At 40.5% G+C, this 20,271-nt stretch overlaps 1 pseudogene; it reads right to left on the reverse strand.

Annotated features, from left to right (window-relative positions):
* Window positions 1–10,138: 10,138 nt before the first annotated feature.
* LOC114311723 (pentatricopeptide repeat-containing protein At4g14820 pseudogene) lies at window positions 10,139–11,936 on the reverse strand (annotated as a pseudogene).
* Between the last annotated feature and the right edge of the window lie 8,335 nt (window positions 11,937–20,271).

Here is a 20,271-nt window from a genome sequence, read left to right on the forward strand (position 1 = left end):
CACTGCACAGCCTTGCCCGCCACCAATGAACCTTATCGGGCCCAGCTGGCCACCGATGGCACTGGGGGGGTTTTTTGGTCTTTTTGGCTCGGGTCTTTAAGTATGGACCAAGGCCCTTCATTTCCTCACTACCACACATCCAAAATTGCTCTCCCTCTCTCTCTAGGTGCTCTTTCTCTTTGGATCCAAGCTTTTTACGCATTTTCCAACGCCATACGCAAACTTTATTCGCTAAACCCTCTTAGTTCTCGTCACTTTGAATCGATTGGAATTTGATTCCGACACTTTTTTTTTCTTATTTTCACCCTTCTAGGTTTCTCTTGAGTTCTGTGCACTTTTCCCGACTTTGACTTTTTCTTCTATTTTCTCTCTCCTAGGGTTGACTTTTTCCAAGTTTACCTTCTTTTCTTCATTTTTCACTTACTTTTCATCCATTTTCCAGATGGCAGATGGTTCACCACACGACGGGGCCCCTCTAGAGGTTTTCCTCGTATTTCTACCTATTCCCGAAGCAGATGAGCCAGTTATTGCCGAGGCGGCTGGAGGCATTGAGGTTGACCTTGAGGCAAAGTTCGAGCCTGAGCTTGAGCTAGAGCCACTACCAGTGAGAGTACAGCCATTTGATTTGGAGAGGTACCATCCTCGCACACATATCTTGCCAGCCGGGGGCATTAGGTGCTTTAGCAACTTCGTTCTCGGTGTGCCAGAGGATCTCTTGCTGAGGGAGCCGACTTCTCACCTTTCATTCATCGACGTTGAGGTATGAACTCTGTTTTCATGCATTCCTGCCTGTCTTTACTTGCATTTCTTGCACTGCATTTTCAGACTGTACTTTCATCACCGCCTTATCTGATTTGTCTATTCTTTGTCATAGGGAGAGTCTCGTGCCTTTAGAGGGTACGAAGCCACGACTACACAAGACTGGTACGACAAGCTTTTTGCAGGAGTTTGCGACATCATAGACTAGACCGGCTTCAGCTTATTCTTCTCCTACCTGATGCGGGTTATCAGGAGCCGTCCTCTTCTGGGCGCACTTGTAGAGAGGTGGTGGGACACCACAAACTCCTTCCACTTTTCTACTACAGGGGAGATGACAATGACTCCCTACGATTTCGCCATGCTCACCGGTTTAGACATAGGGGGTGATCCAATCCCGTTTGATACAGACATGGAGGAGTGGGGAGGCAGCCTAGGTTGAGCTGCTAGAAGTGCGTCCACCCATATACCGAACATGCATGGTCAGATATAGCTGGTTCACAGAACAGTTCATAGGGAGCGAGCCCGAGACCGTAGAGGAGATGGAGTAGTACGCCAGATGCTTTTTGATGTTCTTCTTCGGTACCACCTTATTTTCGAATAGGTGGAACACCATAGGCTTGTATCTGCTAAGCGCTTTGGTGACCCTTCCTCGAGTGCACTTCTATGATTGGGGCGGAGCTGGCTTTGCCACCCTATATGGATACATGAGTTCGACCTCCTATTTGAGAGAAGACTTGATTGAAGGCTACTAGCGAGCCTGGGAGGTATACATCTCAATTCCCTCTTTGCACTTTACATTTTCTACTTTACATCTGTTAAACACCTATGTTTTCTACTTTGCACTTTCTGTATCTATTCATGCATTGTGCTTTCTGCTTTGCACTTTATATATTTGTTCATACATTGTTAATCACTGCTTTGCACTTTCTGCATCCATTCACACATTGTTGATCATTGCTTTGCACTTTCTGCATCTATTCATACATTGTTAATCACTACTTTGCACTTTCTCCACAGCTAGGGGTCTATGCATATTTTTCAACTTTTAAAGGAGTTCCCACTGGCAATCGCTTACTCACGGAGGTATGACAGTCCGCACCAGCATAGGACCTGCGAGACCTTCACATTCTTCCGTCATCACTTCGACATTGTGACTGCTCATGAGGTAACCTGAAACACAGTCATTTTCTCTTTACAACTGTTCTGATTCACATTTAGCAAATGAAAACAACTAATAATTTGTACAACCTCTATTTGTAGATTATGTGGCAGCCATGGGCCATGATGTCAAATGGGATTCGAGACCAGTACGCTGGGACCTGGGCCACTTCTCGTTTCCACATTCTACTTTAAGGCCCAGTCTGTTGGGCCTGGTTCCTGAGCGAGCAGTTCATGTGCCAGACTGTAGGCCTACCTGACTCGATCATCTCGATGACACTGCTAGAGTCGATGTGATTAGCAGACAGCTTATCTATTGATGAGGTCACTCAGTTTATGGTAGGCTTGGATGCTGACCACTTCTCAGTAGAGAGCGACTATGCGACCTTCATTCAGACACACCTCATGCCACCTTTGACCGGTGCTCGTGGAGGTGAGGGAGTGAGAGCTCCTGCTGCGAGAGAGGCGTCTAGAGTGACCAAAGTGACTAGGGTGACCAAGGCCCGTGCTAAAAGGGCTTCCCGGGCGAGGCAGAGGACCAGTTGACCAGAGCTTCCCACTACACTAACATATTAGCGGCATACCAGGGATGCTTACCAAGTCATAATTGAGCCTGCAGCGGCTGGTCATGAGCTTGTTGGGGTTCAAGGCCCAACTAAGGTATGGACCACTCTTTACCACTTGTACCCCACATTTCATTTTAGATATATTCACTATGAACACTGATCATCCAAATGCATTTGCTGGCATCCATTGAGTACACAGGGAGCACTCTTGAACTGATAGCCTCCTTGATGGGTATGATACAGAGGAGGGAGACGTTGTTTGGTCTCCACAGCATCCTGGTAATTTCTTCAGTTTGCACTTCACGCTATCAAATTTCCACTAATGCACTAGCATTTCAACTGTAGTATGTTCTAAACTACACTGATACACTACATTGGCATACTGCATTCACACACTGTACTTACACACTATATCTGACTTCTGCATACACTCATTCTGCTAACCATGCTTGCAGCTGATACACACACTACATACTATGTTTGTATCTGATACACACACTAAAACTGATATGTGAAAACTGTCCTTTTCAGATCCCAGCTATACCGACTGCTCCAGCAGTGGGAGTACGTCCTCCCGAGTAGGAGTTTGCTTCTTGTGGAATGTATGCCTATGAAGAATGCAACTAACTTTTGTTTTTGTTACCCACAGAGAATGATGAGGAAAACTTTTGTTTTTGGTTTATGTTATCTTGAATTCTGAACAACATTATGTATTTAATCATTATATATGTATTATACAACATTATGTAGTGGGGTAATATTGCTGATGTCTAGTTATGAATGGAAGAATATTTTTATTTTAAAGAAATTGTTATTTCTATACATAAATTTTTATATTATTATGCAATTATTGGTTTCTTTTTCAATTTTTTTTCATTTAATATAGATAATTTATTTATTTATTTATTTTTTTTTTTGCAATGGCACTACATCGTTGCAAAAAACGTTAAAGCTAATTTTTTTTATTTTTTATGGTGACACAGGTAATGCCATCGTAAAAGAATTTTAGCGACAAATGGGGCTGGCAACGGATCTGGCGTGGTAACAACATATACACACCCTATAGGTCTCTACTCCACATGTTCACCTTTTGGAGCATAAGACTGGTAAGTTGATTGAATTGAAGAGGCTCTTTGAGTGGCCCTCGAGGCTTGTACTGACTGGGTAGGCTGATGGCTTTGTGTTTGCCTCAAACCAAAAGCACTAAATGTGCCACCTGGTTGAGGACAAAACCTCCTCAAGTGCCCCAACTGCCCATACTAACAACAGGTAGGCGGTTGCCCTCCCCTCTGACTATGGTTTTGTGAACGAGTTACAAACGGCGCAGAATACTGCCCTCCTTCTCTCTACAGGCAAATTGGAGACTTGTGGCCCAACTGACCACACTGAAAGCAAGTGATCCCACCTTAACTACTCATTCATAAACCATAACTCGGTACAGGAAAAGTGGATCTGAACTGTGTTACCTAGGATTACTGTGGAGTGGAACTCCTCTGCCTCTTGTTGTCCCTCGTCTCCCCCTTAACCTCCTGACTACTCTACCTAGAGTTTTTCATTCTCTCATCCTCTGTCTGAATCACAGTCTCTAAATGAGTCGACGCCTTCACAAGACGACTGTAATGCCTAATTATAGACGCGGCCACATTGAAAAGGAGACTGGTCCTCAGTCGCCATAAGCTCCAGTGCAAACCCAGAGAGGCTAGTAAAAGCTGCCTCAAACTCTGCTACAACTGTGTTTAGCTGCTTGAGCTTCAAGAACTGGTCTCTCAATTTCTCCCTAGCAGGGGGAGGCAAAAACTTATCCTGGAAGGCATTGACAAAGGCCTCCTAAGTCACCTCAATATGCCTACGCACATACTTCCACGATTGACCTGCATCTCTCTTCAGCTGGAAATATGCCAAGATCACTCTCAAACTATCGTCCTCGATCCCAATCATCTTGAACGTCTTCACCATCTGCTCTAGCCACTCATCTGCCTTTAGTGGCTCATTTGGATCCCCCCAAAACTCATCTGAATTTTACTGGAATAACTCCCTCTTCATAAAAAACGGCCCTATCTTAGCAGCATGGGCTTGAACTTGATTAGCAGCCCTGAGAATGTCCATAGACTCCCATAAAGCACCAACCATTTCCCCGACCAAAGTGTCCATGCCTTGCTGACCTACTGGCTCAGGCACGTTGGCCTGACCAACTCTCTCCTCCTACGCCGGAATATCATTCGGTAATGACACCTCCTGCTATCTAAGCCTACCACGCCTACCACCACCATGTCTACGTCCTTACATCTTAATAAAGGTAACACAACATATTAGCACATTTACAAATGTGTTAAAGCTAATTCACTCACGTTCTAATGCAGTGGACAAAAATAATTCACTCCATTTAAGCACTTAATCAAATAAACACAAACGAATTTCCTTTCTAGATAGTGATCGTCCCACGACATTGTTAGAGTTCCAGTTAGAAATAGCAGTGATCAAGTGCTCTTCTAACAGGGCTTCTAGAAACTCGTAGACCCAATCAATATCTAAGAAATTAAATCTCATACCCATGTAGTCACATAAGCATGTTATCACATAGCATACCAAGTCTATTTCTACTACCATCAAACAAGAGAACCCATTGTGGTAAAAACCACATCCCACGATCCCAAAGTATTTTGACCTGGTAGCTCTGATACCAAATTGTAATGCCCTAAAATTTATTAACATTAACCCATTTCAATGTAGTGCCACAATTGATAAACAATCTCATAACCTCTATTCATTATATCTTTGATCATTACAAAAGATGACATATGTAATATATATTCACAAATCCTAGATTCTAAATCTATAGCATATGGCATGGATACAAGTGTAAAAAGAGAAATAAAACCAAGTAATGAAATGCCTTAATAGCTAAAACTTTCCAAGACAATGCTTGATTACAATAAAATTAGTTTAAACTCAATACAAGTAAAGCCCTGGGCTTAAACAAAAATAATTACATCAAGAAACCAAAAATGAAGCCTTAAGCTCCAAGTCCTCCCAAGCTACGTCCTTGGTGGAGGTATATCATTAGCACCTGAAAGTTGTTTTTCACATAGGGTGAGCCACAACCCAATAGAGATACTCTAACACAGTATATGAATCTTAGAAAAATTATAAGGTGAATGCATGTGTATTTCATTTGTCAAACATTCCTCATTTTCCATCTCAAAACAATGCCATGCCAGATTATATATCAATTCATGAAAATAATCCTTTTATACAAAACAGAGGGCAATGGATACAACACACTGAGAATCTCTAGGTACGTGTCCACTAGTAGGCTATACAAGTACTACCAAAGCATTTTACCGATACTAATAAGAAGGATCGACACCTAACTGCGCGAGTTTCTAGACTTTTACCAAAGACACACAAGCTAACATAATAAAACTACAACTACACCCCCTAACCAGATTAAGTACGGTAGTCACTACTTTTTCTCAAAAATCAATACATTTACAATGTTCAATATGAAATGATACTCATTGCACAATGTATGAGGAATTGGTTTCAATTCAACCTAATCCTCATGCAATGTTTGCAACAATCATGACTATCCTCTATCGATAGCCCAAACAGATATTTCTATTCAAAAGATAATTTCCAATCTAATGATATAATTTTATCAATTACAATGGGAGTGATGTCACATATCTAACTCCACCATCATCATCAATGTAAAAATTGCTCCAATTTCACAATACCCAACATTATTTTTTATTTCCCTTCATAATTTCAAATATCCAAAATTTAGGGCAAAACCCCCATTATTTTACAAAATCAATTTCAAGAAGAAATATTCATCACCATTTTAACATATCTCACTGATAAATAGATCCCCAAAACCATTTTCAAGCATCTATTTAGAAAAACCCTCTTTTGATTTCAAATCTAAACCCTAAGTTTTTCCTAAAATTTCCCAAATCAATATCCTTTTCAAAGAGCAAATAACTAAGCTAAAAATCATATAAAAGAGTCAACGAAATCCCTCCCTCAAGATAGAAGACAAGAAGAAACAATGGATAGAACTGGACGAGCCAAAAACACAAACTTCTTTGATTAAAACGAAACCCTCGACGCGCTCAACGTTTTCCTCCAGAGGACTAGGGTGAAGAGATCAACAGATTAAGAGTATTTGGAGCTAGAGTATGAGAATTAGAGAGGAAAGGTAAAGATTTTTGGGTTTTGAAATGTTTAGAGAGAGAAAAAGAGAAAGAGATAAAAAAAGTGATCCAAAAAGTCTTTTTCTCGAACTGATATACATACAGACCGCTTGAGCAACCAAAACACTCTTCGAGCGAATAGACATAATAAATGACACCGTTCGAGCGACCAAAACCACTGCTTGAGCGCACTATGACCCCCTCCCTGTAGTTTTGTAGATTGTAAAAGATTGCTTGAGCACAAGAAGTGTCGTTTGAGCGCAGATATCACACTCTCAGTAGTTTTACAGACTATAAAAGACCGCTTGAGCACAAAAAGTGTCGCTCAAGTGAATAAGCAAAAATCTAGGCAATAACTTATTGAAAAATTGACTTCCTAACCTGTTTCAAACACAACTAAAACTCCCAATAGCCAAACTTAACAAGTTTTAAGATGGAAAAGAGATGAACAACAGTTAAATACATGGATTCTCATATTGAAAATCAAGTAAATAGGTCAGATTTTAACCAGAATCGCTATATAAGCCAAACACAGCCCAATTATATACCAAAATAGACCCAACAAACTTTATCTCAAGTCATTTCTATATACCCAAAACTCATTATCAAATTCTGCTATAAAATAAATTAAACACCAATTAATTCGCCAATTTTCATAAAATAAGTACTCATCATTTAATTCTAAAATTTTTATGCAACATGCTAAACTCATATAAGAAATACATATAAATATTTCATAATTTTCTGATATAGGGAACTATATATAAAAAAATTATGCGACGACCGTTTCATCACTACCGGCCTTGTCCATGTCTTCAACGCCAAGTTTCGAACTCCTCAGCTACCTTTGCAGCCACGTCTGCTCCGTTGACCTTGTCCACTACCATGAGGATGGGTCCTTTATCTATTTGATGGAGAATAATGAGTGGGTAATTATGGACAACACTAAACTCATAGATCTTGAGGAATTTGGATGATCTGTTGAAATTTCTCTAGACCTATACCCAAGAATTTGAAGGGCTTGCTAAAATGTCTCAATTTATACCATAGAAATTTCACTGGACCTATACCAGGTAATTTTCTCTAGATCTATACCAAAGAATTTGGAGGACCTATTGAAATTTCTCTGGACCTATACTAGAAATTTCTTTGGACCTATGCTAGAGAATTTAGAGGACTTGTTGAAATTTCTCTAGACCTATACCAGAGAGATTTTATTGGACCTATAGCAAAAATTTCTCTAGACCTAAAACGGAGAATTTAAAAGACCAACTGAAATTTCTCTGGACCTATACCAAAGAAATTTATTCGTGAAAAGAATTTTTTTTTTTTTTTAAATTTCGCTGGACTTATACCAGAGAAATTTCAGTTGAACCTATATTTGAAATTTCTCTGTCATATTGATCTTCCTTGGCCATTACACACTTGCAATCTAAAATTTAGAATATTGGACCTATATCTGAAATTTCTCTGTCGTGTTGATTTTCTTTGAATTTTCTCTACAAATGTAGTTAGGGAAATTTACTTGCATGTTAATTTTTTCTAACACATTTGATTTTTTCTCTGAAATTTCTTTGCAAATGTAGTAAGAGAAATTGACTTGTATGTTGATTTTCTCTATACATTTGATTTTCTATGAAATTTCTCTGCAAATGTAGTCAAGAAATTTACTTGCATGTTGATTTCTAACTCAGTGAAATTTTGTCATTTTTTTTCTTCTGAATTTCATATTCATCATAGATCTTGTTTGATAGATCTCGACGAGGGCATTCCAAAAATATAATTTTTGTTGAAAATGGATATCTAAATCAAAAGAGCAAGTTTTGAAAATTTTCAAGAAGTGAGAGACGTTTGAATGTAAAATGCAAAGATAGTTTGGTCCAACAATTTTGGAGGGAAGAGACGCATATTTTTTGAGGGACCTGAGGTAGTATGAAAGCTTTAAATGTCCTTTATCTCCTAAAATTGAAATATTAGAGACCTTAAAAAAAGGGTCCAGCTTGTCTCATGTTGAGATCAAGACTGGTCCCGTCCAGTCCGGTCTATGGGTCCATTTTTGGATCCCGTTTAGATAATATGAACTGTTCAATATATAGAACTCATCGACTACCATATCCCCATAAAAAATCACGTTGATCGGATATCGATAGTTATTTGATCGGATCATAATTCTAATACAATTGTGATCCGATAAAATAGCTATCGATATCCGATCAATGTGATTTTTTACAAAGATATAGTACTTGACGAGTTCTTCACATTATTCGGTTTCGATTATCAAAACGGGATCCAAAAATGAGCCCATGAGCCGGATTGGACAGGTCCAGTCTTGATCTCAACATGAGACAAGTTGGACCCTGAAAATAAACCCTTTTTTTACTTTTCCCAAGCTTTTTTTTTATTTTATTTATTTTTTAAAAATAGAAACTTAACAATTCTACTAAAACATAACCTTAAAATTTGGACTTTATAATTGAATTAAAGCTCTGTTTATCTTAGTAAAGATTTCAAAATTAAATTTCAAAGCGTGTCCAGTCCCAATGCCAAGAAGAGAGGAGTTACAAAAATTGTGAAAGCGAGGCAATTGTACTGTCATAAAACCTTGTCAAATATGCCAATTTCAGAAGCTATCTATAGAGGCACCATTGTCACAAGTTGTCCTACCTCTCACTCTAACAACGCCAAGACCTGTTTGCTCAAGGGTGGCCACAAGCCATTTTAGTCGCTCTCAAACCTCAAGTCACTGCTCAACATCAAGAACTGCAGTCAGTCAAGGATGGGTTACTCTGCATTGACGTATCGTACATTTGTGCTTTTGGGGGGGGGGGGGAGATCTCATTGTCTCCATTAATGACATGACTGGCTTCCTTTGCATTTTGATCATCCACCTGTAACAATATTTTGCAGAATGCCACCTTGGAGCACTCCATCTTAAATACATGCTCCTCCATAAATGGTCTCCTTGATGAAAACCAACTGTCAGAGAACAGAAATGGGTTGTATATTGGTATGCAAAACCAAGAAACAAGGATTTAAGCTACCATGACTCAAGTTTTGTTTGGCAATTGCTTTTTAATAGTTTTTCTTTTTGGTTGACTTCTTTTAATTTCTTAAAAAACACTCAACTTTCAGGTTCTACTAGATTAGTCAGCCTTAAAAAATAAAAAGAAATAAATAATCCACCAAAGACGAACCAAAAAAAGAGAGAGAGCTCTAAAAAAATTGACTTTATTTTTTTGTTTTTAGAAAACTTTTTTAGGATTTTGCCAGAAAAATTTTAGTCTTTAGATTCTTCTAGATGGACCCAAACTGTTAAAAAATTAAAATAAAATTTACTATAGAAAAAAAAAAAAAAAAAAAAAAAAAAAGGGTGGCGTATTTAGCTGTTGCCAAAAGATACCAAATTTGCCTGCAACATCACATGCTCCAACTGCCTTTTGAACTCCCAGGGAGTACAATTTCTTCATGTCTTCTTTTACTTGGCTTGTAAGAATGCTCATGCCCTAAATTTATTCTATTCCTAATCCAATTCCTATGATATTGAACTGAAAAATGTACCCATGCATTATTGATGAAATCCACATCTCAGACCATCTACTCATGCAAATTTTGCAGTACAAACTTTCTCAGGAAACTGGTCTTTCAATGTTCATTTAATCGCAAGCCTCATCTTCAAACACTGATGTGATCACAGTAAATAAATTCTATGGCATCAAATCACAAGCGGCTCGGCATGAGTACATATCATATGGCAAGGAAATTAGAAAGATCATCACAATCTAAATTAGTTACACTCCATCCCATTGTTCTTCATAATCTAAGATATTTGAATCAAAACTATCAGGTTGCAGAATTTTATTAATTCCAAAAATTGTCTCAGATATGTCGTTAATTTGAGGATGCGAACTATCTGAAACAAAGAATTCGGAAACAAGACCATTTACTTCGACTAAAGAGCATCCGGGTTGCTTTTGGGTTCCATGAACGAACATGTTTTTCCTTACTTCACATCACTCCACCTAGAGGCAGAAGCATAAACATTAGACAAAAGAACACGTGCCCTGCACTTTCTAGGTTCTAATTCTTCAATTTTGTTCGCTGCAAACTCGGCCAGTTCTACATTCCTATGACTCCTACACGCAAAAAGTAGGGATCGCCACATAACCACATCAGATCGAATGGGAAAAGACATAATAAACTTCACTGCCTCAACCAAAAGGTTTGCCCAACCAAGAAGATCAACCATGCACCCACAGTGTTCAAGCCGAGGGGTGAGACCATAGCATCTAATCATTGCTTAGAAATAGTAAAACCCTTTATCCACGAATCCACCCTGACTACAAGCAGACAAGACGCCAAGGTCTGTGACCTCATTTGGCTTGACATCACTTTGACATTTCCATTTGAGAAAAGAATTGCAACGCCTTCTCAGACTGCCCATTCATGGCAAGCCCTGATATCATCGCAGTCCATGAAACGACATCTTTCTTGGTTAGTCCATGAAAAATTTCAAGAGATTTTTCAATATCTCCACAGTACATACCAACCAAAGCATTCTTTACTGATAGGTTCATCCCAATGTGGTTTCTTTCGCAATAACTATGCACCCAACTCCGCTGATGCGAAGCACCGGAATGCCCACAAGCTGAAACGACACAAGCAATTGTCCGTGAATCTGCTTTAACCCCAACTACTTGCATCTCTGTAAACAAGTAAATTGCGTCCTTGTATAAATCTGATTGGACATGACCCGATATCATAGAAGTCCAACAAACTATATTTCTATTAGAAATTCTATCGAACACCTTTCGCGTCCTGGTATAAATTTGATTGGACATAACCCGATATCATAGAAGTTCAACAAACTATATTTCTATTAGAAATTCTATCGAACACCTTTCGAGCATTCTCTAACTGCCCACATTTCGCATACATGTCAATCAAAGAAGAACCCAAAAAGACATCTAAATCGAACCCCTTTACTACACTAAATTCATGAACTTTGCTTCCTAAATCAAGAAACCCAATCCTTCCACACGTGGTAAGAGCACTCACCATAGTAACCTGATTTGGCCCTACATTACCATCACCCAACAATTTCTCAAACACTTTCAATGCATTGGCGTTGCATGTAAGACTAAATTTAATCATTTAGTCATTATGATAACTCACATAATATGGCAATATGAATTATACATTTAATAAAATTATAGTTTCATGTCTTGAACCACAAGTTATTATTGGTCAATAGATGAAGTAGTTTTCAAATCTCTTACTTTGATGGGTAAGTGGAGTTATAGTTATGTTGGGAAACCGGTCCTTGCTCTACCTATAAAAGTATAATTATTCTGAATATAACGTATTCTAAATAGGGTCAAAAGAGAAACTTTTTTTCTACTAATATTATTATTAGGTTTATATTCAATCAATTTTGGATAATTGATCCGGGTATGTTATTTATTTTCCGCATTATGATATTATTTGTAAAAATCATGATAGTTCACGATTTTAGATTATGAAGATTGTTATATGCATAACATCATAAAATTTTTACATGTGGTATTAGAGTCTGTATTTGTGTGGGTAAAAATCTGACCACGCTGCCCGTCTAGTGATCAGCTGGAGAGCACAAGCAGAATAGATGGCTTAAGCAACCTGAAACAGAAAGAAAAAGCTCCGGCGGTGGTTCTTCCACCCGGGGGCACTCCGACGATCAAGTTAATATATCTCTCAAAGATAATCAAGTACTAAACAGAATACTCAAAGTATAAATTACATACCTTAAACCCACGGGGGTGCCTCTCTTTTATAATATACTCAATCCAAGTCCCACTAGAAGTATGACTTCTATGAACTCCAATTTACTGTTTACTCTGGACTCTTCAAGAGATAAAGATAAACTCCCTAAGAGCTTTATCCTTATCTTGGTTAAGTCCCCTCTTTGCCTTAGGACTCTTACCCCTTTATCCCGGATTCCGATATCTTCGGAGATGACCTCGGCTTCTCCGAGATTACCTCGGCTTAACTACCAAGGCACGTGGCACCTCGGCTGACACGTCGGCGTCACCATGCCACGTGTTGGTATTCTGAAAATATATCCCCACAACTACCCCCTAGGTTCTATTACCTCGGCATTCTGAGGTGATGGAATCTATTTCGAAATTTTGTCACTTCTTTTCTGAGTAATGGCTCAAAAACTATTTAGCCAAGATTATCTACTTTCAGCCGACATGTTCTCTTCGGAGAACAAGGCTTCGGTCGTACTCTCCCACGCGCATGAGCTGTCATGCATATCTAACTGTTTCTTTTACGTATTTCATCTTTACTGGAGCGTGTCAGTGACGCGCCTGAAGCTGTCTGTTCATTTCGTCTGCGCCGTCTGACGCGTGCGTTGCTCTAGGCGCAATAATTGCCCTATTTTTGCCGCCGTTTCAAATTTTTAACAAAACTTTTCTTTTGCCTCTATTTTCTTCTTCACTTTTTCGTCTCCTTGCTCTTTCTCTCTCTAAAAGTTCATTCTTCTTTGAATCTTCCATCGCTTCAATTTCTCGTCTGGATTTGCTTTTAATCCCTCATTCTTGCAAAGCCTTCTTTGCTGTTGCAACCGGCTTCTGGGTTCGGCGAGCATTGCTTTGGCTTCATTTGTCCTAGTAAGACCCTCTTCTTTAAGTCTTCCATTCTCTTTATGTGCTTTTGTCTGTCTGTTGCCATTACTGATCTTTGTTCGAGGTTTTGAACATATTTGTATCTTGAATTTGCGGCTATGCCTTGAACTTCCATGTTTTTTCATCATTCTCTTTGCCGCTGTTCTTGATTTGTTTCTGTATCTCTATTATTTCTGAGAACTATACCTCTGTTCTTGAATCTGAAACTTCGTCTCTGTTTTCTTTCTTTCTTTTTTTTTTTTTTTTTTTTTTTTTTTTTTTTTTTTTTTTTTTCTGCCCCAGATCTGTGCCCTCGATTTTTATCTTCATACTTCATAGATTTGGGATTTGTCTGTAGAACCCTTAATCTTTAGGGAAACCTGAAAAACGCCCATCTTCTGAAACATATTCCTCTTAGTTTAAGCCGACATAATGGGTATGTGGAGGCATAGGGTAAATACCCCAACAAAACTTGAATACTTTAGGCAAGAATTTTCTATCCCAGCCGACGTTCATCTTAAGCTGGCTGGGGATAATGATACCATCGTGCCCACAGACCATACAATGCCTTTTCCAATAGTTGCTTTTACCGAATGTGGACTTCGGCTTCCACTTGATCCCCTTTTTCGTCAAGTTCTCCACTTCTATAGGCTGAACCCTATGCAGCTTACTATCAATTCCTATAGGGTAATTAACGGTATTATAGCCTTGGCTAGGCAAGAAAACCTTAGAATCACCCTAGCCGACCTTCAATATTGTTATACCATGTGCCCTCTTGATCTGAAGGATAGGGGTTTTGTCTATTACCTTAAGCCGAGATCTACTCAGTACAAAATTATAGCTGACCTCCCAGACTCCAACAAGGGGGCTGGAGATGATTTTCTCATTGCTTCTGGAAATTGGGAATTTGGCCCAGATGAAGATGTCCACCTCTACCCTCTTCCTCGAACAATCACAGAGGGCAAGAGTAAGAGCCCTGAGTCAACACTCAGTTGTTTTTATTTAAGACTTTAATACTTTTTGTTTCTGACGTCTGTTTCTTTGCAGATCTCCATCAACCACCGAAAAATTTTCGTCAATCCTTCTTCCCAGGAACAGATCTGAAAACACTTCTTGGCCTTCCAATCCATAAACGAAAAGCCCCAGTATTACTCAACTTCATCCCTACATACAAGTCCACCTTACCCGACGTCCCCAGAACAAGGAAGAAGAGTCTTTCTCCACCAACAGCTACAACCTTAACTGCTTCTACATCCCGAACAGATCAAGAATCCACATCTGACCCAGCCGATCTTCCATCAACTTCGGCCCCCTACTTAATACCAATTCCTGAACGTAGACGCCGACGAAAGCTTGTAAAGACTGCCGAAATGGTTCGTCCAAGGCCTGTCGTCCAAGACCTTCTTGCCGACCTTCCAACTGACGCCGAAGCCGCACCAACCCAGTCAGTGCTTCCACCCAAACCAAAGAGAGTAAAAAAGGCTCAGCCTAAGGCCAAGGCTACAGATGTCGAGGCTGAGGATGCTTTGCCGATCTCTAAACTAGCAGAAAGCAAAAAATCAACCTCTACTTCAACTAAGAGGTCTGCTGAGGGCCAACCCTCAGGGTCTACACAATCAAAGCGGCCAAGGTCATCGTCTGCAACGACCTCGGCTTCGAAGAAGCCCGACGTCCCCTGGGCCCCTGATCTATCCCTGGAGGATAGGCCCATCATGGCTAGTGAAAGTGCTGACGACATTAATGTTGTTGTCGCCCTTAGCACTGCTCTTCTTCTACCAAATGACTTGGAGCGAAATAGCAAGCTTAGTGAGTATGAAAATTATGCTCTTATGCTCCAACACTCTGCTCAAGTAAGTATTTCTGTTTGTACTTGTGATTTTTTCTTCTGTTCTTCACTGAGAGTACTGTCTCACATTTCTGTTTGTCTGCAGTCCATTCAGCATGCCCACTCATTTGCCATGCAATCCTTTGAAAATCGTCAAAGGTTGGTTGATATGAAAAGGGAAGCATCTGCTATGAAGAGAGAGATCAAGTCTCTTGAAGCAAAAATGAAAAAGTTGGAGGATCAAGCCGAGGCTGCAACCAAAGTTCAAACTTTAGCTCTTGAGAAAGCCGAAGCTGCTGAGGCCGTTAGAAAAGTTGCTGAGGCCGAGAAAAGAGAGGCCGAGGTTCAGAAGGCCTAAGTGGAGAAAGAACTTCAGCAAGCTCTGGCCACAAAAGAGGCCGAAATCAAAGAGGCCGACGAAAAGGCCTATGCTCAAGGTATGGCCGACGTCGCAGAAGACTACAAGCTTCAAGTCAGGCAGGCATGCAACAGGGGATTTTCCCTTGGTTGGATGTCCTTGATAAAGAAGCTTGACCTTCCTGCTGACTCGCCATTGCGTCAGGCCGACGCTATTCCGTTACCGTTTCCTCCTCCTCCTCCTCCTGAAGGTGAATCAGAGTCTGAGGCCGAGGCCGTTGATGAAGATGAAGAAAAAGATGATGGTGACGCCTTGGTGAGAAGACCCAAGAATGCTGCCGAAGCCAAGTCCCCTCCTCCTGCTGAGCAGGTTATGGACTTGACTTTGGATGAGGAGGGTGATGGGGCTGAGGGGGCACCCAAGGAGACTGCCACTGGGCAACTATCGTCCAATCTTCTCTTGGTAGAAAGAAGTGTTGAGTCAACAATCGCTGAGATTGATGCCGAGATAGAAGCGGAGAAAGTGGCCGAGGAGGTACCACCAGAGTCATCTGAGGTCCTAGTCCCTGCAGTGGCTGATGCTGAAGAATCTTGAAAAAATTGTCCTTTGTACTTTTTTCCTTCTTTTTTTCTGTTTTTTGCGCTTTGTACTTCTTTCTTTCTGGATTAATGCAAAACTCTTTCTTTTGGCCGACGTGGTTTCTTCAATATATAACTGCAACAGTTCTTCCTCTGGATGTTCCAATCTTGTGATATTCTGTTGACTATTTCTGCATAGTCTTGTACTTATGAAATTTTTGCATATTTCCTCATGTTGCTTTCCTTTTTGCAATCTCCTCGGGGTTTCATACCTCGGGTATAACCATAAAACTCTGACTTCGGCAAGATACTATCCTGCAAACTTTTCATAAGTTTCAACAAGTATAGAACATATAGAATGTAAACCTTGCAAGCTTCTTCTCAATTAAGTACTAAATGATAATCTCAGTCTAACCTACTTGTAAATTGCTACAAATTTCAACAAGTAACGAACAATATACTTAGCCTTTATTTTAACCTGTAACTTTCTGTATACCTCAGCGGGTGGTCATATGTCGGCTTAACATAGACTTGTAAATTGCTACAAATTTCAACAAGTGTTAAGCATCTTCCCTTGGGTGTAAACAACCCATATATTGCTATGAGAACTTAAGCAATAACCTCGGCTTATCTTCGTCTTGTAAATTGCTACAAATTTCAACAAGGGAAGATAAGGAATCAGCTTAATTCCAACTTGTAAATTGCTACAAATTTCAACAAGTGGATTAAGGAATAACATCGGCTTAACTTCAACTTGTAAATTGCTACAAATTTCAACAAGTGAAGATAAGGAATCAGCTTAACTCCAACTTGTAAATTGCTACAAATTTCAACAAGTGGATTAAGGAATAACATCGGCTTAACTTCAACTTGTAAATTGCTACAAATTTCAACAAGTGAAGATAAGGAATCAGCTTAATTCCAACTTGTAAATTGCTACAAATTTCAACAAGTGGATTAAGGAATAACATCGGCTTAACTTCAACTTGTAAATTGCTACAAATTTCAACAAGTGAAGATAAGGAATCAGCTTAACTCCAACTTGTAAATTGCTACAAATTTCAACAAGTGAAGATAAGGAATCAGCTTAATTCCAATTTGTAAATTGCTACAAATTTCAACAAGTGGATTAAGGAATAACATCGGCTTAACTTCAACTTGTAAATTGCTACAAATTTCAACAAGTGAAGATAAGGAATCAGCTTAATTCCAACTTGTAAATTGCTACAAATTTCAACAAGTGGATTAAGGAATAACATCGGCTTATCTTTGCCTGAGTTTGATATGTCTTCGAAAACATCCATGCATAACTTTATCAATCGAACATGTTGAAAGGATTCTGAAAAGACTTTATTGATAATATCGGCCAAACAATGATGTTTATCTAATGATAGAAAAATTTCAAATTACAAGTATTCCAAGGTCTGGGCAATGCTTTGCCCTCATTGTCCTCAAGCCGATATGCTCCATTGCCTAATACTGAAGTAACTCTGTAGGGTCCTTCCCAGTTTGGGCCAAGTTTGCCCTCCCTGGGATCCTTTTTGTTCCCGACGACTTTTCTTAGGACTAGGTCGCCAACTTGAAAATCTCTTGGATTAACCTTCTTGTTGTAAGCTCTGGCAAGCTGTTGCTGGTATACTGCGAGCTGAATCGCAGCTTTTTCTCTTCGTTCTTCCAATAAATCCAGGTCTCGGGCTAACAGAATGTCATTGGTGCCATTTTCTACTCCCTGGGTTCTGATCCCTGGGATGCCGATCTCCAATGGGATGACTGCTTCTGTGCCATAGGCCATGGCAAAGGGGGATTCTCCTGTTGACCTTCTCGGCGTAGTCCGATATGCCCAAAGTACGTTGGGCAGTTCGTCCACCCACTTTCATTTTGCTGCCTGCAGCCTCTTCTTTATTCCATCTAGGATTACTTTGTTGGATGCTTCTGCTTGCCCATTGCTTTGAGGAAAACTTGGTGTTGAGAAATAATTCTTGATCTTGAATTTTGCACAAACGTTTTTGATGAGTTTGCTGTCGAACTGTGTCCCGTTGTCGGCAACAATTGCCCTTGGAATCCCAAATCTGGTGATTATGTTTCTCCAAATAAAATTCTTGACGTCCACATCTCGGATTTTGGCAAGAGGTTCTGCCTCTATCCATTTTGTAAAGTAGTCTGTTGCTACCAGCAAGTATTTTCTCTGCCCAGTTGCCTGGGGAAGTTGTCCAACCAGATCCATGCCCCATTGGGCAAACGGCCAAGGGCTGGATACTGGGTTTAGGTCGGCAGCTGGCTGATGTATCAAAGGTGCAAACTTTTGACATTGTTCACACTTCTTTACATAAGCGTCGGCATCCTTTTGCATGTAGGGCCACCAATACCCCTGGGTAATGGCCCTATGGGCTGACGATCTGCCCCCTGTATGGCTTCCACAAATTCCTTCATGAATCTCGTAAAGGAAATCTTCAACCTGCAAAGGATGTACGCACCTTAAAAGTGGTCCAGTGAAGGACCTCCTGTAGAGATGGCCTTCTGTTGTTAGACTGAATCTGGCCGATTTCAGCCTAATTTTATGTGCTTCTTTATGGTCTTCTGGCAGCTTCCCCTCTTTTAGGAATGCGATGATTGCATCCATCCAGCTTGGTCCAAAGCCCACGCACATTGCTTCTTGTTCGGTGCTCTGTTTATCTATGCTCGGGGCCGACATGTATTCGATCATGATTGTCCTTGTTTTTCCAGTTTGAATTGAGCTGGCCAAGTTGGCTAACCCGTCGGCGTGGGTGTTGTCATCTCGGCTTACTTGGAGTAATCTGCAGTTTTGGAATAGGGCTGCCAGTCGGATGACTTCCTTTGCATATGCCGACATTCTTTCGTCTCTGGCTGCAAATTCTCCTGTTGACTGGTTAACAATCAATTGTGAATCACAAAAAACAATTACCTCGTCTGCCTCTGCCGTTGCTGCTAGCTTTAGCCCTGCGATTAATGCTTCATATTCTGCTTCATTATTGGAGGCTTTGAACCCCAGACGGATGGACTGTTCTACAATTTCTCCATCTGGAGATATCAGCAGTACTCCTGCTCCTGCTCCCTGGCGGTTTGAACTTCCATCGACGAATAGTCTGAATGAATCGCCGATGTAGATGCTGCATGGTCTGAGCTTTTCTTTCTCTTGCTTTTTTGTCTTTGACTGGAATTCTTTTTCCTTGTCGGGCCGATGCTCATCTTGGCTCGACGGAGCCCGAGGTGTGATGGCTTCCGGTGTGAGTTCTGCGACGAAGTCGGCCAAAACTTGGCCCTTTATTGCTGTTCTTGGCCTAAATTCTAGGTCAAACTGGCCTAGTATTACTGCCCATTTTGCTATCCTTCCTGTTAGGTCTCCTTGATGTAATAAGGACTTCAGTGGGTGCTCTGTTAGGACCACAATCTTGTGTGCCTGAAAGTAATGGCTCAATTTCTTTGAGGCCATTACCAAGGCTAGCATTAATTTTTCCAGTGGTAGGTACCTTGTTTCTGCGTTAGCCAGGGTCTTGCTTACATAATAGACAGCCTTCTGCTCCCCTTTTTCCTCTCGGATTAGCACTGCACTGACTGCGTGTTCAGAGACTGCTAAGTATAAAAACAATTCCTCCCCTGGGATTGGGTTAGAAAGGACCGGGGTTGTGGTCAAGTACTTTTTTAGGTCGGCTAAGGCAGCTTCACATTCTTCCGTCCATAGGAAGTCTGTGGCTTTTTTCACCAGGTTAAAGAAGGGTCTGCACTTGTCTGAGCTTCTGCTGATGAATCGGTTTAGGGCTGCGGCCCTTCCAGTGAGTACTTGAACTTGCTTTGCCGATGTTGGACTCTGTAGTTCCAGGATGGCCTTGATTTGGTCTGGGCTGGCTTCAATGCCCTTTCTTGTTACCAGATATCCTAGGAATTTACCTGACCCAACTCCGAAGGCGCACTTTGAGGCGTTGAGTCGGAGCCGATATCTTTTGAGTATGTCAAAGACCTCTTTTAGGTCGGCAAGATGACCTTTTGATTCCTTGGTCTTTACGACCATATCATCGATGTAAACTTCTACCGTTTTGCCAATCAGGTGTTTAAACATCTTTGTCACTAACCTCTGATAGGTTGCTCCTGCGTTTTTCAGCCCAAAAGGCATTACCCTGTAACAGTACAGGCCTTTTGGGGTGATGAACGCGGTCTTCTCCTCATCTGGA

This window comes from Camellia sinensis, chromosome 11 (assembly GCF_055761805.1).
Source record: "Camellia sinensis isolate YWXY chromosome 11, ASM5576180v1, whole genome shotgun sequence".
Classification (NCBI taxonomy): domain Eukaryota; kingdom Viridiplantae; phylum Streptophyta; class Magnoliopsida; order Ericales; family Theaceae; genus Camellia; species Camellia sinensis.